The 26,870-nt window shown below is 32.2% G+C and overlaps 2 long non-coding RNA genes across 2 annotated transcripts; one reads left to right on the top strand and one right to left on the bottom strand.

The window, feature by feature from the left end:
• Positions 1–1,450: 1,450 nt before the first annotated feature.
• LOC123659537 lies at positions 1,451–13,937 on the bottom strand. The gene is made up of 2 exons (XR_006744029.1): positions 12,916–13,937; positions 1,451–1,830 (listed from the first exon to the last, which is right to left on the bottom strand). It is a non-coding gene; the product is annotated as an uncharacterized LOC123659537 (long non-coding RNA).
• Positions 13,715–26,870, top strand: LOC123659536. Its single transcript, XR_006744028.1, has 3 exons — positions 13,715–13,727; positions 19,094–19,100; positions 26,789–26,870. It is a non-coding gene; the product is annotated as an uncharacterized LOC123659536 (long non-coding RNA).

Genomic DNA, 26,870 nt, shown 5'->3' with positions numbered 1-26,870 from the left:
CTGTAACAAACAAAAAATCTACGTAAAGAAAAATTAAAAATAAAATTTGTTGAAAATTGTTTACAATAACTACCTAAATGAACAGTGTCTTAAAGATCTTAAGTTCTTGTTCAAAGCGTTGTTAAGATTAGCAAAGAGTCTTGAAGACTTTTGATCCACGTGCTGAGACTATACTGAAGCACTCATTCAAGCTTAAAATGTTTCTAGACGTACGAGAACATAAACGTTATCAGTTTCCTTCTGTATTGTGTAAACAAACAAAATAAAAATGCCTAAGTTATTAAGCTCGGGTATTTAGTCAATACATATAATAGTTTGTTTCAATTTAAACAATATTATACATTTCTGAAAAACAAAAAAATATAACTTCGTAAATTCAATTAAATTTGAAAAAGAGTGCATTATAAAATATGTAAGAAAAACTCTTTGCCACCTGTGATAAATGATATACGTCAAATTCTACTGTTTTTGTGATTTTAACTGTATCACTATATGATATGCTTGTTTGTTAATGTTTGTTTTCTTCTAACTTTAGTGCCAACTTCTTTTTGTGTTGTCTTAGCTAAGTTTATTGGAATCAATGATATAAAACTATAATTTACCAAAAAATAAAATTAAATAATCATTTCAAATATTTTCAGTTAACCGCAGCTTAAACGGCTGAACCCACTATTTTACTGTCAAAAACGGACCCTGTCTCCGGACTTTAATATACTTTTAGCACTTGTCATTGGCAAAATCATCGTCGAAAAGTTGATATTCTTTAAAGAAGAAGAAGATTTTAATATTGGCATTATCAGAAAAAAAAACAACGAATTTATTGGTCTAATTCACGTTCTTCTATTTGCTATAGTTACGAAAATAATTTTTTACATAGTAATATAACTTTTAAAAAATTCGTAAAAAGTAGGTATTTATCAAGTTGCACCCCGTTATTGGTAATTCAAATTACTGTAAGTATTCAACAGTATTTTTCATGCTTTATGACTTAAGTGTCATTGGACAATTCGTTTTCAGTAAATTTTTCGTGAATTTTGATGTACCTAGAGTTATATCTTTATCTTTTGTTTGAGAAACATTCCGCTAGGATCACTATTTTAGAGTTTATACGAGGTAAAATTATAGGTGTAATGTGTTTTAACTGTACAATATCGCGCAATTTATGTACTTAATAATTATAATAAAAGATACAACTAAAAAGTTTTTTTCGTAAAGTACCTATAAAATTAAATGCTTGCCAAAATTTATGTCGAAAGCTTATCTTCTATTCTACAAAAGGAGATAATCAAGCTCAACCTAGCCCACTTAGTCCACGAACAAGAATTTTTTGAAACCTTCATTTTTCTCTACCATAAAATGATGAATTTGACTTATATCACTTGTTATATGATGCACAGAACTAATGACATCCATTTAATTTTTTTAATTTTTTTATTATTTATTTATTAATTATTATTATTATTTATTTTTTGTTATTTTAGATTAGATCTTGATAAATGCTTTCAATGAAAATAATGATTTCGCAATATTAATTACAAGACAGACTCAATTATATTATAATTAATACAGAAATAAATGATTTAACAACGAACTAACAAAAGGTAATTTTTCTATAATCACATTAAGGAAATAAACAGTAAGCTCATAACAGAAGAAAAAGTATAAAAATATAAAAGAATAATTAATAATTACTTACCAGAAAAAATCCTTCGACTTTTACGAAAAACAATATTTAAATTATTATTTATAAAATATATTTTCCCCGCATGAAAAAAGACCCTTCTCCCACATCGAGAAAGAGGCCTATGCCCAGTACTGGAATGTTATAAGCTGAAAAAAAGTTGTAAAAGTTGTAATCAGATCTCGATGAAATTTAAATGTGATCATATGATAAACATCGGCTTTCGATTAAATTAAAAATCATCAAAATCGGTACACCCAGTTTTTACTGGGTGTACCGATCATAACTTTTTAGTTATGCGGATTTTTGAGGGTCTCCCTTGATTCCTCGAGGATCCCATCATCAGATCCTGGTTTCCTTATCATGGTACCACACTTAGGATATCTCCTTTCCAACAAAAAAAAAGAATTATCAAAATCGGTTCATAAATGACGAAATTATCCCCGAACATACATAAAAAAATAAAAATAAAAATATATACGGTCGAATTGAGTAACCTCCTCCTTTTTTGAAGTCGGTTATAAAGAGGTAAAGTCTTATGCTCATATTTAATTGCCGTAATTATGGTAACACAAAACAGTGCCATAGAAATAAATTTGTTACTATAATAAATGTTTATTCAAATGAAAGTTTGTATGTAAAGAACTCAATAGATTGAACACTCAGCGATAAGGCCGAACACGCGATTAAATTTTGTAATCTGAATACCAATGTTTAATTTATATGTTGAAATTACATACATAGTAAAAGAAAGGGGGAAAACTGTTTGCTGTAAAGAGGCTAGAATTGGGAGGAGACGGCCACCGTATTGATCTCGGGCTGTGAACGGGACAGGCGTGGAGGCGCCGCCGGTAGTAAATAATCTGATATCAGCCTCCCAACCCTGTCAACTGCTATACCGACTTATCTAAATACAGTTTTAGAACGTTCAAGTGTGATACGTAAAAGTAGACCTGTAAATAGAACGCTGAAAAGACTTTCCAGTAATATTTTAAAATTATAAAAAAGGATTCATAATGATGCATAAAATATATAAAATTAAAATTTAAGTCTTAAACTAAAGATTATTTCGAAATGTGCCCTCACTTTAGTTAAAAAATAAGATTGGCCATGGATAAGTTAATTGCACATTACTCTTTACTATCAAATCATTCTCATCGGTTAAGTTGATCACAATTTAACAATGTATATCGCCCGTTATCTCTTGCAACTCGACTGATATTGTGATGTTGAGACCCAATGAACTAAGCTTATCTATACATTATCTAATCTCATACAAAATACTTGTGTTTTGTCCATATATGTTACATTCGATTTTAAAATGGAATACCTACTTGTCTGAAATAAAAAAAGTAGACAAAGTAGTAATAAAATAGTAGTAATAAAATATAAAATAATAGTAATAAAGTAGTAGAATGTACAATGAAAGTCTAAAATCACCCAATGGTATATTCACGTAACACAAAGAAGAATAGAAGTTACAAAGCAAGACGAAAAAATATCTTTATACAAAATGTCATTTTAGTTTCTCAAAACTTTACTTGCATTCTGAACTTAACATTTTATCCGTCGTCGTTTCAATAGACAGCGTGACGTCTGAGATCCGTTGAACCGAGCTAATCTATAAATCTTGACGCTAAATTCGACGCGACTTCAGAATCCTTGACCTTACGACCTAAATACACATAGCTGCCAACACTTATTTGAATATTAACAAAATTGGTAGATCGTAAATTTTTATATAAGTCTATCTACTTATGTACTTACTAAATGTTTATATTGAGAGCACTATTATATCAGATATGGATTGGTATAGGTGTGTGTGGGTGGGTCGATATTTAATTTAACAGACAAAACTAAATGACATTGTATTGCCTTGTTTCGTAAGAAGTTATGATCTCCTAGTACTGATCCTTTAATTTCGCAGGTTTCACCCGCGTAGTTTCCGATCTCGTAGAAATATCAGGATGAAAAGAAGCATTCTAGATATCCAGCCATCTTACGTACCGAGTTTTATTAAAATCGGTCTTATAGTTTTTGCGTAAAAGAGTAACAAACACACATAATTATATACATCCATCATCACAAACTTTCGCATTTATAATATTTTCTAGGACTTTTTTAAGCGTTATATATAATAACACTAAAACATAATTGTTTTTGTCTTAAAAAGTATTTTTAAAGACATTTTCACTTTTTATTACAACAAGCGATTTATGGTAACTTTGAAATTAAAAGATATGATTATACTGTAATTTTGTATATGATTAATACCTACTGTTAATGCACTCTCGAATGTTGCGGATATTAATAGGCGGCAGTAACTTAACTTTTAGTGGAGCTGCCTGCTCGTTTACCCTCTTTTTTGTATGAAATAATTAAGTATATAGTCTAAGAAAACTAGGCACAGACTTTGTCAAACAAGCTTACGGCCCATCTAATAAACGGTTTCCTAACTTATCAACGCTGCAACACTAGAAGCATCGCAAGCGCGTTATCGATCCTCCTCCTGACCTTCCTCATGAGGTCTGGAACCTTCCTCACTTCAGGAGCACAATACTAATTGAGAGCAGTATTATTTAGTTATAGTATTTTGTAAAGTTTAAGTTCTTTCTCAGACAGACTGCAATAGAATTTGAGCAGGATATTTTCTGCTGTGCGTAATATCTTTACCCTGTACGTTCACACACTTCTTTTAGACGATCAATAATATTAGGTCCCTACATATGAAATTAGCGTTTTGTATGGTCGGATCATAAAGTCGATTTTTTTAATATATAATATACTAGCTGTGGTCGCGACTTCGTCCGCGTAGAATTAAAAAAATTGTTCATAAATAAATGTCTAGAATGAAAGTAGCCTACGTTACTCCTTATTACATCAGCTATCTGCCAGTGAAACTCTCGTCAAAATCGGTCTAGCCGTTTCGGAGATTAGCCGGAATAAACAGACAGACAGACAAAAATTGTAAAAATTGCTATTTTGGTATATGTACCGTGTATACATCTATATGTATTTAGTAAAAAGCGGTTATTTTAATATTACAAATAGACACTCCAATTTTATTTATTTGTATAGATATAAATATTACTACTTGTGCGTCAGTAACACGCCTGTTTGATCATTATGTGGTTAGTTAAGGTAAAATTTTACGGCTAGCGGATTTTATAAAGTCAAGTGAATGTCAAATGTCAACATGAAACAAATTTTGCGCTATTATCTCATTGTGAATTTGGCGTATATCCAACAAATAGAGTATTGTTGTCACAGAATTAAATAAGATTTTAGGATGTTATGATAAGCAAATTATTCCTTACTTTTGTAAGTACCCTAAATTAATCTATTAATTTACATGTTAAATAAATATAAATAAACAATACCGTTTACCGTCACGGGTAATTAAAAACACAAACGTGTTTGGAATGTCAGTAGACTCTACGATCCGTAGTAGTACGATATCCTCGTAGCTACCTTCTACGACGTTACCTCTGACGTTTACGCTTTCCAATTAATTTAAGTCATACATATTTATTGATTTCAGCATGTGCTTGAATAAATCATATCAATTGTACCGATTCAATGGAATCGAGCAAAGTCGATTTACCTTTGAACAAATGTGCTGACTCATAATACCTTTATACTGACACAGCGTTATTGGCTAGACTAATCGGTACATTATAAAGAAGTTTTTCGTGACGAAAATCTAGGTTATTGAATAAATTACTTTTTTATCGTAGCGATGACAGATTGCTTTGGATGTAGTTCATTTACTAATATTAACTTTAGAAACGCTAAATTAATTTCTCTACGAACTAACCATGCACTAAACGTCTCGTGTGGTTTCAACTACGATAAATTAACATAATTTTTATTACGTTTTTTTTATATTGCTTTACTTGCATATACTTATAATCAGCTCAACAAATTGATAATCTCTTTAGCGATAAAAATAATGAAACAAACTTATCACTATAATAAAAGACGGTTATGTTTTAATTAGTTGATATCGGCCGACGGTTATTAACCCGTATTTGCCAGTAAATCAAGCCGACATTTAAAGAGCTGGTCCCTTAGGATTCCGCGCATTCAATTTAACCCTTACATGACTCATGATATTACTTGAAATTTTCGCTGATTACTTTGCTGATAAGTTAAATGATGCTTTTATAAATGAACTATATCTTATACGTCTACAAGGATCGATATTTATTTAAATAACAAAAAGTACACATATATACAATTAAAAAAGTCCTTATATCACTAACGGTAGTTTTCTATTAAAGTGATTTTGCAAGTTTATGTAGAATATAAAGCTCTATTAAATTTCGCTTAAAGTCATTAAACTTTCGTCAAGTGTTTTAAATTTTTAATATAAAAACTTTCATGTGCTGAGGTATTTAGTACTTGTTAAAGATCTGAAATACACGCAATTTATCGTTAGCTTAATGAACTTTTAACTCACGCCATAGAAATAAATGCAGAATAAATTTTCTAGGTTATCAAATTAAATTAAATTACAGCAAATGGTTCGTAACTAATGACAGCAATCATACCGCTGTTTATACACGTCTTTATGAGACAATTGAATATAAATAAATTTTAATAATTGGATAAAATCTCGTGTCACGGTATTTTTGTCTATTTAGTAGGTGTAAAAATATGCCGTAAAGAATATTCCTAGGTTATTAAGGTGTCGAAATTCTGATTCATTTCTAGTAATGCTTCACATATATAAGCTAAATTAACATTAAACAAATCATCTATCAAATATTAGAACAATATTCGAAATTATCGCGAAGCGGTCTTTTGTTTCTGAAGTAAAGAACTGGAATAAGACATTAAACGTTTTATGTGGTTGTTGATCAGTTTATTTGGTTTTAGCTCAGCATAAAAAGAGGTCAGTCATTTTTATTTTCATTAGACTTTGTTTTGTTTTTCTTTTTAATACTGTTCACAGACGCCTATATATAATGAGATATGCAAGTTTTTTTTGCATATCAAAATTCTTTTTTTATCATTTTTCATCATCCATCTAGTCTATTGCAGTCCACTGTTGGACATAGGCCTCCACAAGTTCGCGCCAAAAATGCGTGAACTCAGTGTGTGTTGCCCATAGTCACCACGTTGGGCAGGCGGGTTGGTGACCGCAGGGCTGGCTTTGTCGCACCTAAGACGCTGCTGCCCGTCTTCGGCCTGTGCGTTTCAAAGCCAGCGGTTAGATGGTTATCCTGCCATCGGTCGGCTTTTTTAAGTTTCAAGGTGATAGTGGAACTGTGTTACCCCTTAGTCGCCTCTTACGACACCCATGGAAAGAGAGGGGTGGCTATATTCTTTGGTGCCGTAGCCACACAGTCTTTTTTTAATTTTCGTAAATTTAGGACGTCTTAGTGTAAATTTTATTTGTGTAATAACTACATGTTAAACATCAGAACTTCAGAAGACAAAAAATAGTGAGAGTGAATGTATAATAATAGGTAACGCGAACTGTAATAAAATAGATATTTTACTACGAGTAACATGAGTAACCTTTTCATAAAATAGTTGTTTACAGCTTTATTTCAAGACAAAATCTTTATTCTCAATCTCATTTTCACTGCAAAAGAATGCAAGAATGTTTTTAATGTTTAAATTTAATTTTATTCTAATGAATCTTTCTAATGGAATGACATGCGTTGTGTTCCATAAATTATAAAGGGCACTGCATAAAGTACATTAACGAATTGAATGCATGCAATGACACATAAATACAGCAACAATTAGGATGGCGCGGGGCGTCGTGGTACCTACACTGGCTCAGTCACACATTGCTTCGTGACAGATCGCAAGTACGTGACGTGTCCGTCCGCTTTTAGCCTGACAAGTGTTTTTGGCAGGCCTCCCGGGCTCTTCGTTTTTTTTCACAGTACAAAAACCCAAATTTTGATCGACATCGCACAATTTGAGACGATTATTCCGCATTAAATAGTCTATAGGCTCGCTACTACATTTACTTTGTTTTGAATAACGAAGGAAATAATTGCATAGATTTCCTACATTTTTCGTCTTGCTCCTTTAAAAACTCTGGTTTCATTGGACTTTGGGACCCTAACGATTGATCCTTTGAATAATATTTCCACTGTAAATAGTGTATTTCTTCTTCACGACAAGTTATGTAGGTTGATTTCTTAATTAGATTTTATCTTTTTACTGAGCTCTTTATGTTAATTCCGTAGAAATATAATAAAACTGATTGTTACCATTTTCCGCGGACTAAAATATAAGTATGTTTCAGATTTAATACGGGTAAATTTTATTGAAAATATTTACTTATTTGTAATGTATAACATAAATTCCTTTAAAATATCACATAGACTAAAGTATTTGAAATAGAACTAATAAATTGCTTTTGGAGGTTTTCTAGTTCCTCTACTGTTACTTAAAATTAATTTGAAGCTGCTTCATCAGATAATAAATATCTATAAAAACAAAAGCATATCATTATCATTTAAACAAAAGCATATCCAATTATTATTGTAATCTACGTAATTATACATAAAACTTAATTGAGGGAAGCTTACAAACGCAGAGCATTTACTAATTAAATCCCTAGCGCCCTACAATCCTGTAGTTAAGGGCGCGAGACTCGCATTGGTACACACGCTTAATTATGTATTTTTTGTCCTTTCATTAAAAGATATTTCCATAATATATATAACCCGGGTACATATGGGTAGCCATTTCTTTGTACTTACTATTCAAATTACGCAATTAGTTTTGTTGTGAATAATTATAACATTGCATGTCACGTCTATTTTTAAGACGCCGCTGAAGTGATGTTATTATTAACCTAATATATAAAATTCTCGTGTCGCGGTGTTTGTAGTTAAACTCCTCCGAAACGGCTTGACCGATTCTCATGAAATTTTGTGTGCATATTGGGTAGGTCTGAGAATCGAACAACATCTATGTTTCATCCCCCTAAATGTTAAGGGTAGTCCAACCCTATTTATTTTTTATTTTTAGATAAATTATTTATTTTTTATTTTATTATGATTTGGCGTTAAAAAATACATATAACTCTAAATTTTCACCCTTTTACCACCAACCCCTATTTTTAAATAGCGTTTAGCGGCAAGACAACGTTTGCCGAGTCAGCTAGTATATGTATAATTTTCAAAACTGCATCGGTTACTTCGTTTTTTATAAAAAATGCTTGTTATTAGATAGTTTGTTGATCATCGGGAGCTATGTTTATGATAAATCCATTACTGAAATCTATAATTTGATTTCCGGTTGATGCCACAGGACGCTCGCTCTGCTCACTCTTAAAAAGAGTAACATTGAAGAAACGGAAAACATATTTTTTGTGTAAAAGAGAATATTCTATCATATCAGGTTACATCGGAAAATTAAATTTTTAACCTTAATCAGTCTAAAAATAATCTTACAAAAAATCAACTTTGAAACGTTAACCAAAAACATGCTTTATTACATTTTCTTATCCACGCTTCTGATACAAATTCTAAAGTGTGGAAGGCTCTGCCTATACCCCGTTTCTTACTACTTTTAACCTGCATACGTTCAAGAAAAAATCGAATAGTCATTATCTAGGTGCGACTTAGTCTACACTTTTCTATCAAAGAAGATTTTCGTTAAGACCAAGGTAAAAAAATTGACAAATATATTTTTGATTTTCAGGGTTTAGGAAATATTTTGAAACTCAAACAAAGATAATGACAATTATATTGAAAAACATTTAGCACACAAGTGCAATAATGATGCAATCAACATGCCATCACGGAGAACTAATAATTTTACATATCATCAATATGTTGAGAACATATGTATATTAATACACAAAAACATATTTCTTTGGCATGTAGACATTTAATGGTTCTAAAAACAACTATGATCAAATTCTTAGAGGCCATCGACATGGCTTCTACGTCCACCGCGACAAGGAACTAACTGTTTCCTATCTTTTAAAATAATACGAGGCGTCTGCGTAGGTCAAGACGAGTATTTTTGTCTTCTCCTTGATACAGGGCTACGCATATCATATGATTTAGTTTAATATTAACTCTTCCGTCAGACCCGGCGAATGTCGATTTCGTCCACAGTGATCTAACGGATTTAGTGAGTAGCAAAGTGATCGAGATAATAGTTCAATGACTAGATGTACAAATGTCTGTTCTCTAGCTGATATTTTATTTTATTTATTTTCGATTAATTTTCTTCTTTGTTAACAACCAGTATACTAGATATTGTAATAGAAAAATTCCATCAGCGTCGGACCACGTCCTAGCTTTGCTAGTTAGTCACAGGACTAGCTAACGATCTGTAGTTTTAGTAATAAATCGCTTGTAGGATAAGCATAATTATAATGCATGATGTTTAATATAAAAGAAAAATTAAAAATTTTAAAAACCTCCCGACACAAAAAATAAATTCCAATCAGGTCATGGTTACCTTACCATATACTTTCAATATCATTGAAGTAACCCGGTACCAAATTTCGAATCGATCGGACCTAAAGAAGCTAGTCAGATCCCCTCTTCAACTAGAAAAGAGCTGATGATCTTAAAACGGCTCAACAGATTTTCATGAAACATGGCTAAGAACACTCGGGATAATATTATCTATGCCACAAAAAAAAACTAAACGTAAATCAGTTCATCCGTTTGGGAGCTACTAAACTTATAACACCCCTCTCTTTTTGTGTCGGTTTATTCGGTCGGTTATTAAAAAGGCACGGGATGAGCCCGTGGATGTTAATTTTAAATATAAAAAAAAACTGTATACCCATTAAGGTAGGGTTGTTCTCCAATGATTTTTCACCAATTGATGGACTTTCATCAAGGTTATAGTGTAAATTTCGAATTAAGAATCCGTAAGATTGAGTCTTATACTAAATTAGCTGTACCCGCGACTTTGTTTAGATTCGATTCTACTTTTTGGCTCTCATGAAACCGTATTCAATTTCAGGATAAAGAATATCCAGTCCTGGTGGTATAAACTCAACTTCTACCCAATTTCATTAAAATGTAATAAGTAATACAAAATAGAAAAAAAATGTGTTGTAATATTTTTGGTTTTATATCGATTATAGAGTGTCTTCCTAAAAAATATTTTACAATATCTTTGACGTATAGAATAAAACTTGTTTGATTAAAGTAACGCGATAGTTATTGCAGTTAATACGCACTTTGACGTCATGAAGTTTATAAGAGTATTAAAAGATCGGAACGCGCTCGATCTAGTCCAAGACATTGACCTATCTATTTGTCAGCCGGTTTTAGAAGCCCACTGCGCTTCGAATAGCAATACGCAAATATATACGGAGTGGAAGTAATTATGCCGACGCAGCTGCACATCACGCTCATCGATGGGTCACGGCCTAATTACACCTGCAATTATTAAATAAAACGCGTGGTTCGTGGTTATGCAATATAGATCGCGTGCTATTTTAACATATTTTTGAATTTATTGTGACATTTCTACCCTGCCTTAATATATGAATATTTTTTTCAAACTTACGAACATCAACAAGAATATTAACATATATTATAAATTATATAGACATTATTTAATTAAATAGAACCCAGGAAAAGACATAGGCATATCAAAATTACATTGCGGAAAAGTGGAACAAAACTTAACTTATGTTCATATTAGTTTATAGTATACAGTTGAATCGATGTTTTATTTCTAGTACTTTTAACAAGTAAAGTAGCTTTAAAATGTTATGAAAATTTATATATGATGAGTTCATATAGTTAATATATTCTTGGCAAACTAAAATAATAAAGTTAAATTCGCTATTATAATAGACACATCGAAACTTATAAAGCTAAATTTGTTTTATGTCATCCGGTAATAAATTGATATTTAAGCTTGATGCGACCACAAATTGACATCTTGAGTAACTAGTCATTATCTAGTTGAACGTATATATCAGTATTATATTTATATCAGAGCTATAATTAAATCAGTGTTATAATAATGCAATATAAAAAAATGATAGGTACATAAAAATGTCCAAATAACTGTCAGGATTATTAATTTAGTGAACTAATCTTCTTTGTAATTATCATTCAGATTCAATATCGATCTTCTACTACTGTAATATAAACTCTGTAATTAAAAATTATTTTCTACTTTTTAGTTCGATTAGCTATAAAAGCGTGGTTTTTTAGTTTTTTAAACTATAATTAATTTTTTATTTTTTAGTTCGATTTTTCAATTAATTATTTGCGGACATGTGATAGTATTGAAATGCCTTACGAACTATTTCGTAATCTAGTAATTTCGTCTAAAGCTTCACTGTTGCATAGGGTTTTTCCTGTTACCTTAGAGCATTCAAGTTTTTCAATCCGAATAGAATAACTATTCGGAAGCGGGCGAGAAACAGCTACTAAGGAATAAACAAGGTAAAAATGCAACCAGCCAGAAAAAGTATCTGCCTCCGTTGTGCTGTGCTAAGTGCCTGAACGAAAAAGTAAGTCCGAAACTGCAGGCATGCGCAGATCGCGCGTTAGCTTTATCTCTCTTACTTCCTTACAGAGTATCCACGAAAGAATTTACTAACCGTGGCGGTCCTAATAAAGATATTGGGAAACTGTTATTGAATTATTGCATTGTCATCAGTCCTTGCTACGAGTATAATGTTTCAAATTAATCAAACATCTAAAAATTGGTGAAAATTATGCTTAAAGATTCCATTACATACATACAACCCAAGCTAATAAAAGCTTGGTAAAAAAGTTGTCAACCTCAGAAGTGTCAAGGGTTACAAGAGATAAATGGCACGGCAGACATCACTTTTAGTAAGCGCGACCTATAAAGTGTCTAATTTAATAGCTATCAATAATGGTCGATTTTACGAGCCATTCTACCATTTTACGATACATTGGCAAGCAGCCGATGCGTCGATATACGAGACACTGTTCAAATATACCCGATGCGGAAAATTTTATAAAGTAAATATTACATAACAGATAAAATTAAAAATATGTTTACTGAGTTTAAAAAGCCGTTGAAACTGTAAAAACAAAGCGTAATTTTTATTAAAAAGAGTTGTATCATATCACCAAATTATGTAGATAATAAATTATTCGGCTTATTTTCTTTTCTTTTTTTTTATTAAATGAAAGAAAACTGGGGGAAAGAAGCAACAAGCTAAACTGAGTGTTGCTATGAACACTTTGGTGTGAACGTCTTCTTACAGATATAGAACTATAAGCAAACAATCATACCTGAATCGCTAATTCAGTACCGGGATGTGGCATTCGTAAATATACACAACAGTCTCTAAGAACACTAGCTCTATTGAGTTATTCTCTTTCCGTTCACTCGTAAAACAAACGTAACTCCATTATGATTTATTTCGTGCTTTAGCTTGACAGAAATGTTGCCAATAAATCATCATTATCAACATATTACTTTTATAACCTTTAAATTATAGCACTCAAGTAGTGTTTTAAAATAATTTGCACATTGACATAAAGAAACGGCAAATAAACACATAAAATGCAGTTTTGATACAAATAACACCCATGACAAAGTAACAAAAGTAAAAGACCAATGAGTAACATCGATATGTCTATACACGTCGTTCACCCAAATAGCGCTGCTGCGTGTTTTATATGTGTCATATTGTCCCATCTAATAATAAACTTCCATGTGTTGAGTGTTTTCATATCCTTATTTTGGTGTACTATAGGTCTCTTTTGGTGGTAGTTTATACAGAATATTTATTTACCTTCAATAAAAACAGCGTGTTACGTAGTACATACATACATAATCATGTAGCCGTAAGTGTTAACATCTGCAAAGTGTTGACTACAGGCAGAAATCTATTAATGTCTTAGAACAATGACTTTTTTCATTGTTATAATTAACCTTTTTTCTACATTCTAAATGTGTCACACAAATCTACCCTTGTGTGAACCCAAAAGCATTATGTTTTACTCCCTGTTAAATTTCTCAAGATGTAACCGTTGGTCAGAGCATGCACTTCTGTTTGATCTTCTCGACAATTTTAATTAAATAACATTTAAATACATCAGTTACTATTTACGACTGTCCACTAGCGCTGCAACGATTGCCACACGATCTATTTGGCCGAGTGCGTCAGGGTTGAAAACGTGACTGGCGCAGCCGCTATAGGATAGTTTCCACATAAATTGCAGCCTTCATCTATAATTTTGACGTAAAATTTGCGAAAAGAGATTGAAGGTCTCTATGGAACTACCACGAACCAAAAAAATAAGACAGTGTGAGTGACATCCTTGCTTCGTGTTATAAATTGGATAAGACTTCTCCTATTATAACTTTATCTGGTTTTCTTAGGTAACAATTTTATTTGTTATAATTGTGTTCTTCCGCAAACGAAAAAAAAACTGACTTCAATTAACTTCAAATAAACAAGTAATACAATGTAAATGGCGGGATAACCATCCAACTGCTAGCTTTGAAATACACAGGCCGAAGACGGGCAGCAGCGTCTTCGGTGCGACAAAGCCAAGTACTGCGGTCATCAACCCGCCTGCCCAGCGTGGTGACTATGGGCAAAACACATGAGTTCACGTTATTTTTGGCGTAACCTTGTGGAGGCCTATGTCCAGCAGTGGACTGTATAGGCTGTAATGATGATGATGACAATGTAAATAGACGAAAAAAATTAAGAAACGCACTAGTCGTCACTACGATTTTCGAGGGTTTCCCTTGATTTATCTAGGATTCCATCATCAGATGCTGGTTTCCTTATCATGGTACCACACTTGGGATATCTCCTTTCTAACAAAAATTTCGAATATCCCCGAATATACATAATATACATACGGTGGGATTAAGTAACGTCCTCCTTTTTTGAAGTCGGTTAAAAGGTGTTTAATAAAATGTTTAAATAAATAATAATATTTTAAAATTGATTTAAAATGATGATATATATAGGTATATGAAACAAAAAAGGGTAATTTTCTGATTAAAATTATTGAAATATGACGACAAACGTTATTTAAAACCTATTCCCAAAAAATGTGAATATGTCATTGATTTGTTTAAAGGGAATAATGTACACAATGTGTATAAATGTATTACTAGTCGCTTAGTCCACAAAGCTGCTGTACTTATTAGCGAGCTTAAAGATATCGTTAATTGGTTAGATTTAAGAGAATTAGGTATCTACTAATTCAATATTTTGTACGCCCGCTTAGCTTCATTTTGAAAAACAAATTAATAAGGTCAATTTTTCAATACGACTTATGTACGTGTCTAGTTACTTCTGCAAAAAACATACTAGGTATTTCAAAGTTGACCATACCTTCAAAATGTTTAAGAAAACAAGCCATTTCTGTACGAAAATAAATAAAATTAATGAAACCCAAAAATTTAAACAAGGTATATATTTAAGTGAGTACATAACAAAAATTTTATTTAATTTTTGAGGTTAATTTAATTGATTTATAATCAACTCCAACGAAATTAAGTACTAAACGGAATTGTTTGAATTCATAGGTTTTAAATTACTCTAGAACACACATTTATGTTCTATTTCATTGCATCTTGTTACACAGTTTTGTGAAGCATTGTATTTTTCTTTATTGTTTATTTTTATGGAATAATCACAACAGTAATATACGATGAGCGTCTACGAAGGAACCGAGCAACCTGACGGACGTGAGTCGTAATGAGAATTTATCGCTTTAACCACAACACTAACACCAGTAACTCAAATTAGAAACATTTATTGTTATACACATGATAGCTATCCCGTGCGCTGTAAACAAACACTAATCTATTGTAAATTTGATATTATAGTATAATGTATGTTTTTAGAAATAAGAAGATAGAAGACTTCATTATTAAATATGCATGTTGAGTTTTTATTTTAACATCATAATCTTTATACACATGGGTGTTTGATTATATTTACAAGACGAAAACTTAAGACGTAGCGTACGCGATCAATAAATATTACACAATATCATGAATTTTACAACAGATTTCACCGTTTAAGGTACTATTGGGAACTAAATAATGATTAAAGTTAGAACGGGCTTCATTTTCAAATATATTTTCATTGCTTTTTGTAGGATCAGTATTGCACAACATTTTTACCTGACGCAAAAAAAAGATTATACCAACGTATTACCTATATAGGTAAAGAAGGGCAATATTTACCTATATAGGTATATATTCTCCGTTGTTCGGGATGTATATTTTTACATGCATGTAAGTTTACCGATTTTGACGCTATATTGTTTTTCTTTAAGGAATCTCGTCATAGTGTAATAACGTACTTTTAAAATACAAACCAAACACACGTAATGGTTATTACTAAATCAGAAGTAATTCCAGAAAATTGGTATCTAATAATTCTCATTTTTAAAAGTTAATACAGTGGTCTTTATAATTAATTTTAAAAATAAATAAATATACAATTGCAAAAAAGCATTAACTTTTGCAAAGCCAAATATAGGAGTAATGAGATAGCTACCGCCAATCCTCACATAGACAAGCTCATGCGAAAATTTTAGTGCCCAAGAATCTTCAAATATTCTTGATGTAATCGATCATTAAAGAGCTAGTGGTGATTTAGTTACACAGCTTAAAAAGTATTGAGCAATTTTGTCATAGACCTATTAGCTAGCTATGTTTGTAAATTAATTAGTCATTGTTTTAATAGATTTTGTTTATATGTAAAATATTTTGAAATACTTTTGGTTAAAACTTGGATATTTTTTATAATTTAAATAGTTTTAATATAATTACGAAATATAATGTAGGAAATTTCGAAAAATCCTTTTATTTTTTCATATTTCGAAAGAATAGTATTTCAAAAGTGTTCGGTTAAAATTAGGTGATGATATTTTCAGTATTTCATGTATATTGTAGGAAGGGGAAATTATTTAGTTTTGTTAGCTGATGAAACTGAAGAAATTGAAGAGTTTGACAGGACCGTCACCACATCACAGCACCATATAGTATAACCTCAGATATACTATATGGTGCTGGAATAGCTGATTAATCGGAACTATATGTTAAAAATCTAATTTTCTTGAGAATTTACTTGACTAAAATTTTAAGCGCGTTTATCTCAACACTACTTTTTTCTGCCTGGAGCGCGGCAAAAAAGAAAAAATTGGTTGTCTGTAAAGGTAATTTACGGACGATAGTTTAACGTGACAACGTATACCAAAACATCTCCTCGGACGCATAGGCCAATCGACTGGAAGAGAGATAGATGCGGCGCAAGTGTACAATGAGCGTAACGGGACAATGAGTCATTCTTTTTCATGAATTTAGCTGGCTTTCATCGATTTATTAGACGTTGTCACGTCAAAAACTACTCAGTCGATGCGTTTCAAATTTTAATGTTATTTAATACACTAACAGCTATCGTAGGACGAAAAATATATTTTTTGCGTTGACAATTTTTTATTTGTAATGAAATAAAATTTTAATGAATTAAAATTCGTTTTGTTTTATTTTTTATTCCAGACTCATAGAAGAGCTAAATCATCACGCGCCGCTCAAGTTCTTATTAAAGAATGATTTCAACACCATCTTTAAAATAGTTAATATATATGTATTGTAACAGTGATTTTTGTATACTTAAATAGTAATAAAATAGTCCTCTCAAAGTTTCAAAAGTTTTGGTTGTTATTTAAATATATATTTTTTTAAACTCATGTAATTCTGTGCTTCTAGACCACAGGGTCCCCTTAAGACAACCTTTCAACTCCACACTAATAGTAGAACAATAGACGGACGATGGACGGATATGAAATTATAGTTCACTCATTTTCAAGAACTAGACACACGAAAAGTATTAAAACATAAAATTTTAAATACTTCGTAAAAATATTCGCAGTAAACTCTATATTTAATTTTATCGTAAATACGAACGAATCAAATGCAAATTTCACAAGCAATAAATCGAAGAGCGACCACTAGCCTGTAAAGAAATGCGTATAGAATGATGGGTTTAAATATAGAAATGAAAAAACACATGTAAACATTAAGGCTGAAACAAATTTTAACGCATATTTGCGATTACACGTCATTTTAAATGGAGGCTCGCAAAAATATTTCTGACATTTTTACATTATCGATATAAATAAAATTAATCGCCAAGTAATGTGCGCGCGTAACTTCAGAACGATTGCAACAAATTGGAAGCTCTTTTTTTTGCTTTCGTTATTGTCAAGACAATGTTTCCGTAAAATAAAATTTAAAACAGTAGACGATGTAATCGAGTAGAATATAAAAACAAACTTAAAACTACATTATAAAAATGAAAATTCTTCGAAGGTATTATAAAATATATCTTATAAAAATCTCGATTAAACAGATTAAAATAATGATTTTGCTTGAATTACTTTTTATTTCTAGGAAAATATCATAAGTCCAGTAAATTTGTAGACAGTAAAAATATAGCATGTCCATTTAACTATGAAAGCTTAAGCATAGATAAGCAGCAAATTTGTTTGACGTTTACGACATTCCATCCCTACTAAAGAACTTATTTCCTGTTTTATATGTAACAGCCAATTGTTATGTATATTCAAATTTGTAAATAAATACATGCAACAATAATATGCAATTGGTGGAAATCGAACCAACTCTGGTGAAGAAAAAAGGTTCACTGCCAAATGAGCCAACAAGCCAGTCAAAAACAGGCTAAAGAAATTAATGTACTTTTTTACATTTAAAAAAAAACTACAATTTACTAGTTTGTATAAATATATACGACTAAAGAATGTTATCAAATGTTCATATCACGTAAAAACTTTAACATAATATTTATTCACTATCTCGCGTTTGATTGGGTTGTTAGCTCGTTTTTTCGAATAGAAAATACTTTCTTTAAAGTAAACGGGATATAATTAAATTTAGATTGAATTTTTTACATTTTCAATGTTCTTATTAATTACAAATCACAAGTGACTCTTTCTTGCTAACGAAATAATTTTTATTATTTTTATAAGAAGTTTCCTTATAATATGTAAGCAAAGCAAATAAAAATAAATTTACAAATGTATATCACTCAATGTTGCCTCTTTTAATGGCCATTACCTTTTTAAATTTAACTTTGAAATAAACAAAATTGATAGTAAGCATTTCGTCTTATTTAGAGAGAAAAAGTATTTATATAAAATTATACATTAACTAATTAATGAGTATCATAATATGCAACATACGCAAATCTGTATATTCAAAATATCAGTTAAAAATAACATTTAAAAATATGTATATTATATAGACAAACCATCGCACATCTATCTATACATATAATAAAATGGTAGGAAAGTCAAAACAGTACATTAAATATATTTTTTTTAAATTATACTTGATGTGTGATCTACAGTCGATACCGAAGCCAAAAATATAGTTTTTAGAATTTTTCTCTGTTTGTCTATTTGCCAGTATGTATGTCCGGGATAAACTCAAAAAGTACTGCATGGATTTACTTCAAATTTGGCACGAATATTATTAAAAAGTCGGGTCAACATATAGGCTACATAATATCACGCTATCACCTACGGGGTACGAGCAGTGAACCTTTATTTCTTCAACGCATTCTGTAACAACGTGTAATCTAACGTCGCATATTTGAATGTTGTTATTATTATATTAATAATCATGCTATAAGCTAGCTTCACACTATAAATAAAGACATTCTGTAGTATATTTAGTATCAGCATTGCGCCCGTGCGAAGCCGGGGCGGGTCGCTAGTAATTTATAGAAAAATATTTCGTATGGTGGGCGTATCTTGGCGAATCGATTAAAACTATATTTAGCTCATGAACTTCCGAGTACTTACTAGAAAGTTTAATTAGTACTACGACAGTCATTAGTGTTGCAACATCACGTGCGTGGAGCCAAGTGTACGCATCTGCATCACCATTATAGCGCGGAGCAGGTGACGCCACCGAAATATACAAGGGGCACGAACGTGGGCGCCTGGGGGGCTGCCAACCCCGCATGCCAAATGGGTGAACCGGGACATATACGCCTAGCGATGAAAACGCTGTGTTCGTATAAAAGGAGTTTTATATTACCCATCCGATCCCTATAAATATATTTACCAGGTTAGATACTACAAAATGTATGATTCCAAAACGTTAACTCAAGATGGAATCAATAAAACAAGCAAATAAACCTTATATGCATATACAAAAAAAAAATTAAGACACCAATCCTTAGATTAAAGCATAATTTATTTTATGAGAAAAGTTTATATAGCAATTTAATCTTCGCATACGAATTTATGCTAACTTGTTTTGTCTCTTACAGAATAATTACGTTACAAACTATTGCAAAATCAAATTAAAATGTACTGTTATTGTAATCAAATCGACAATAACAATTGTCTGTCGACGAAAACCAATTGTTTCATCGCGTCTTTCCATATATTAGATTTCCTCGACATTAGACACTTACGGTTGATAAATCGATCAAGTATTTAATATTATTACGCTTTCGAGAACATCAACAATATATATAGAATCATGTTGTAAACATATAAATCGTCTCGAGGGCAACCTTTAACATCTAATTCGTACGCAGGCAGGTATAATCCTACTTTGAACGAATAAAGAAAACTTTTATTTCTATCTAATGTATACGGGCGACCCGACCTTGCTCCACGATGTTATTTCGAGCTCTCAGCAATATTTTATTCACTACTGAAGCTTTCGCCTGGGTGCAGTTTTTCGTACCTACTTCTAAACTTCGCTATTTTCTGATCGCTTTTCACAATATTAGTGTATATTCGTAAAAGTTTTTGTATATATATTGTACATACTTCTTTGGGAAAATGTTAATTACTAAATTCTTGATGTTAAGTTTAATGTTTTATGTTAAAAAAAGATACCACACTAATTTATTCAATTAAGCAACTGTCATATTAATCTTTCGTATTTTGTTTAAGCTTATCGAATGACATATAAAAAGAATAAAAAGGTTTCAAAAGGGTCAAAAGTTATTAAACAATTTTATTTTTGCTGCTAAATGTATCTACGTAATGTGGTTCCGCTTAATAAGTCCCTTCGGCATCTTCCATATAAAATCCATCTCTTTAAACTTCCCACACTTAATACTTAAACCTAAACATGTATCGTGTATTCTCTCCCTAGTAACCAATTACTAAAATACACCACCATTCATTAATTTCGCGCTGGCCATTTTGATAGTGACTCTGCGTATAACCTCAAGAGCGTTCAACGTGACTCAATTTATAAAATATGTCGATACAAGTTCATGTTGTATTTAGTAAGAAAAACCGATTGATATGTAATAATTCCGCAATAATATTGAAAAAACACTATCAGGACGTAAGTCGATAAGGTAAGTTATTTGATTTTTGTGGAGATGCCTAATTGTCTAACAAGGTCTACTTTACTACTTCATAAATAAGAGCCGGGTTTTTTTAGAGACAAGACGATTTAAAATCGTTATGATTAAATAGCTTTTGACATAAATATATAGATTAATCATGATTATAGTCATATATATATATACAAGTTAACTCTCTTCAATAAAGATAAGAATGGAACCTTCGCAAAAATACAACAGGGATTAGGGACGATGTTTATTTTTTTTTTATTTTTTTTTTTTATAAAGTTTGCTTTATTTACATTATAACTTATATACGTTTCCTAAGATTTTTTAAGAACGACTATTGTAATGTGTAAAACCACAAACTTAGAAGTGGCTTAAAGCCATTGCTTTTTAAAGATCAGATTTTTCACACACGCCTAAAATCTTGTAGTCCATAATTATGGACGTTTTTTAGAGACCTAATGCGTATTAAGAACCATAGACAAGCTTTTAAAAAAACTTTCTTTTGGAAGTAACTGGACATAGCTATCTTGTTTCTGTATAATATTCCCTTTTCTAATAGAAATAGTTTATTTGATTATGACGTCTTATAAATAAACACACTTTCCAAATTGATTAATAAGGATTTCCAAAAACCCGGTCATCGTTAGACGCAATGAACTTATATATAAATTTCTAACATTAACTCTTATAAGTATTTTCTAGACTCAGATTAAGTTCATATCACATTTCAGTACCATTATATTAGACAATAAAACTTTAGATTAAAACATCCATTTGAAAAATTGGCTCTTATATCGAATCGAGCTCGAAAAGGCAATAAATTATATACTCTCTGGCTCTGACCATATCTAACGATAAGACGAAACCGACCTTTTTGAAACAGGTCACGGCTGGCACATGAGAAATAACAAATACGGCGGATTTGCCAATATAGCGTCCCTGAGACGTCAAAGCAAATGATGTTTCAAGATTTTCTTGGTTATTTCAGCAAATCATCTCGCACCGTTTCGTTTGATTTGTCTTCCTCTTTTTTTATGTTCTTGTTGTTGCAAGTTTCCCAGTTGACAGAAAGCAACTTTACCTTATACCCTTACTTAAAACCCAACTGTCGCAACAAACTATGAAACATATGTTCTTTATTCTACTTTTCATTAATAACAAATGTAATATAATGTAAATTGAAAAGTATGAAAATAGTCCATACCGAAACATTTAAATGTTAATAGTCCGTTAAAATCGATTAGTAATTTTGTATGATGACTTTAGACTAAGATTGTTCACATATCTACTTTAATAGCTCAATAACTACTGATAGCTCTTGTCTATTTGCTATACTAACATTTTTGCGTTATCGATACTTATAAACAGCACTTTTAATGTGAAACATCGTATTTGCGTCATATGGCTCGTCATCGAGAAGAACTAACCCCATGTTTACATTATATTTTAACACACTAAAGTAGATAACAACCGGGACTGACAGCTTAACGTGCTCTTCGAGGCACGGTGAGGACGGACACCCAAATTGGAACCAAATATTTGTGCAAATACGAACATCCATCCCGAGCAGGAATCGAACCCGCGACCGATGGTTTTTAGACGCGTGCAGACATGCCACTATACCAGAACAGTCGTCATATGATTCTTAGTTTGTTTAAATATAGGTACTATTATCTCTGTACGTACAGGCCCCATTAATGCGTTAGAAAGCTTGTTTATCGGTAAAAGATGCAGACTGTCATCGCGTATACCTCAAAGCATCGATGTAGTACCTAACTACAAACTAGATTGGTTGAATCTCAAAACTGTTTTAATTTAACGCGATCGAGTCTAGACTATATATTTATTAAACTAGTAGTCGTCCAGTGGTCAAAATTCGACGATAATTAAAAATGTAAATAAAAAAAAACCAAAACATGGTGAAAATAAAGAACCTTTTAAAAATAATAATTTGACTACAGACTTTGACAATCAACAAAAGAGTATGTACGCGTATATAGTAGCAATACGCGTGTGTGTGTCATGGTAATGTCTGTAATGTTTTTTTTTTTTTTTATTTAAATATATATTTTATGCAAAATTTAAAAAAAAATATTAGCAATATGCACTCCTTGTCTATATAAACTATAAGTGTACGAAATTTCATACTCCTCCGTCCGCGCAATTTTCGTAAAAAGGGGTACAAATTTTTTGCTTCACGTATTAATATATAGATTTCATAATATCATCACATACATACATACATATAATTACACCTCTTTCCCGTAGGGGTAGGCAGAGAACACTTCTTTCCACGTGCTACGATCCTTACACACTTGTACGCTTCGTCCACTTTCATCATTCCCTTCATACATGCTCTTCGGTTTAGGGTACTCTTAACCAGGCCTTTTTTCAAGGCGTCCCTTATTTGGTCTCGGAACGTCAGCTTAGGTCTAGCCGTTCCAACCCTTCCATCCACACTTGCCTTATACACTTTTTTCGTCAATCGTTCTTCACTCATTCTCTCGACATGACCAAATCATCTGAGCATACCTTTCGCAATTTTTGTCACTACATCTGCTTTCAGACCACAACGTTTTCTTATCTCACTGTTTCTTATCCTGTCACTCATTACTCCTATCATACTTCTTAACGCTCTCATCTCAACTACATTTATTCTGCTTTCATGTTTCTTCTGCCATACCCAACTTTCTGACTGCTCATAAAAGAGTGCATGGCTCCATTCACCCTGTTTCCTGCATTCACTCTTCTTTCAATATCACTCTCACACTTTCCATCTCTTGTAAACTTTGAACCCAGATACACAAACTCATTCACCTGTTCAATTTGTTCATCTCCAATCACGATATTGCAGTCTGTCACTACCTCATCTCTTTCAAACACCATCACTTTCATCTTCTTTACATTCATCTTCATTCCCTTTCTTATAAAGGCTCCACTCATATCAGTTACCATCTCCTGCAACTCCTCGGGTGAAGACGCAAGTAATACTTGATCATCAGCATAGAGAAGACATTTGACGAGTAACTCATTCATTCTCAACCCATTTTCATTCTCTTTTAAATATGTCAAACAATTGTCCATGAATAGATTAAACAGCCACTGTGACGCTACACATCCCTGTCTAACACCTTTTTCGATATTAAACCATTCAGTGTATGCTCCATTTATCCTCACACAAGCACTAGAATCCCTATAAAGAGATTGCAATGCTCGTATGAGGACACTGCTCAGACCATTCACAGACAATGCTGACCACAATTCATTCCTCATCACTCTATCATAGGCCTTTTCTAAATCCACGAACGCGCAAGAGACTTTATTGTTTTTTGTCAAACACTTTTCGGCTATGCACCGCAAAGAAAAGACCTGATCCGTACATCCCATTCCCTTTCTAAATCCCGCTTGTGCATCCATACTTGTGTTTGTTTCATTCACAACCCTCTCAATCAACACTTTTGTATACAATTTACCGACGACGCTGAGGAGGCTTATACCACGGTAATTCCTGCAGTCCTGCCGTGACCCTTTTCCCTTGTACAATGGGACGATTAAGGCTTTGCACCAGTCTCACGGTACTTACCCGTTTCGCCAGCACAAATTGAAAAGGCGGTACAGCTGGCTAGCCACTATGCCATGTCCAGCCTTTAGCATTTCGACGGTAATCCTGTCATACCCTGCAGCCTTACCTAATTTCACTATTTCATCCATGCTTATCTCACTTTCATCAACATTTATACTCGCTTCCATGGAAGGTGCCGTATGTTGTACCTGAACTTTCTCTCTTTCAAACAAACTTTTAAAATACTCTTTCCATCTCTTTAACACACATTCTTCTTCTTTTATAATGCTCCCATCTTGACTCCTGATTGTACTCAGTTCCGAGGTAGAAGTTTCTCCACTGTTTTGATGGATTTCCTGAAAAACTTGATGTTTGACTGACTTGATGTTTGCCTTCTATCAAATTCCTTTCATTCTTCTTTCTTTCTAGACACAACTTCTTTCGCCGCTAATTTCAATCTTTTATACTTCGTTCTTACTTCCTTTATCTCGTCATCCGTTGCCTTTTGAACTTTTTGGTTAGCTTTTGTCGCTAACCAATCCAACCACGCTTTCTTCTTTTCTTGCACAGCCTTTTGTACATCTTTATCCATCCACACATTATAGTTCTTTCTTCCTTTCCTTCTTTTAGCTACCCCGCATACCTCAATAGCAACATTCACGACCCCTTTCTTAAATGTATCCCATAAATCTTCAATCGCACCTATCTCTCTTCTCTTGATTATATCATCACATATGATAAAATTACAACGGATCGCTATATGTACAGACAGGAAGGTTTAGTTGTGAGAAAAAATATTATTGGGATCGTTAGCAATGCAAATAGCACCCAAAACAATGATTGTTAGAATTTTTTAAAAATTACCAAACCAAGATACGGACGAAGTCGTGGGCACAAGTAGTATATTCATGTATTTCTTTCCTTTTAGACACAGATTACTTAAATATGTGTTTTTAAAATATTAATTCTTAAAATAATTTTAAAAAAAATATATGAAATCAATATCTGTGTTATGAATAATGTAACGCCCAGCTGTTTCTTCAGATCATCCTGCAGAACTATGAAAGCTATTAAAATATTTACGTTTCCGGCTAAGATAAATGTTATATTATATAGAAATGACTCAAACGTTTCAGTTGCATTATCATCTAAGGGCATATTCATACATTGCAATTGGACAAGTAACCACTGTCTCTAATGAATGTTATATTAAAATTTAATTTTGAAACGTAATAATCTTTAAATTACTTGAATACTTTGAAGAACACCTAATACATTAAAACTTTTAAAATATATCTATGATGTTAATTTTTTTATTAAAAAAAAAGAATATGTTTGGATGAGCAATTCTATGGACTACGTTTTTATTATTTTTATAAAAATGTGTAAACTCATTATTCTATAAAAATAAATTCCTCTTAGTACACGTGGTGTAGTAAACAGATCTGAGTTGCCAACTCTCCAGCGTTTCTATTTGGAATGCTAACGAGATTGGCCCATTCTGCGCCCGCAACCCGCATCTGCGCTCATTCGCCAGTTTGATGAAGGCATTTACAACTATAATTATGACGCGCTTCAACGCATTCTACTGGATACGGTTAGTAAGGAGAACTTAATAACGATTATATTCTTGTTTTACGTGAAATAATTAAGGAAAGTGCTCTTTTTAACCGACTTCCAGATAAGGAGGAGGTTAGCAATTCGATTGAATTTTTTACGTATTATTATTATTGACTATTTTTTCGTCTAATTACGTTGTATTACTTGTGGATGTAATTGATGCCATTTTTTTTTTTTTTGTGAGCAAACTGAATTACTCGTATTATTACTTTAATGGTGAAAAATGTTCAATCACAAATTAACTAGCTGTCGCCTGCGGTTTAATTTATGGGAAAAATAGCCTTCATCGGTGGATGGACTATCCAAAACAAAAAGAAGTTTAGCGGATATATTCCCTACTATGAGTAATTATTGCTATCAGGTATACATGATAACAACCAGGACCGATGGACTCTCCGAGGCACGGTGGGCAGACCCACGAGCATTTCACAAAACGCCCAGACCGTGGCAAACATCTGAATGGCTAATACAAATGTTTGTCATATGCGGGGATCGAACCCACAACTGCCAGCGCAACAGCCACAAACCAGTGCTGTGCCCGTCTTACCAACGCATCGTCATAATATTAGTAACGCGTCGCTTATAATATCAGTATCATACCAAGGTTAAGATGTTTCCCTTCCTTTTTTGAAAAAAACTCACAATTACTCCACATAAATTTTATATAATTTTAT

Source organism: Melitaea cinxia, chromosome 14 (genome assembly GCF_905220565.1).
Source record: "Melitaea cinxia chromosome 14, ilMelCinx1.1, whole genome shotgun sequence".
Taxonomy (NCBI): Eukaryota; Metazoa; Arthropoda; class Insecta; order Lepidoptera; family Nymphalidae; genus Melitaea; species Melitaea cinxia.
This window is presented reverse-complemented; position numbering and strand designations above follow the sequence as displayed.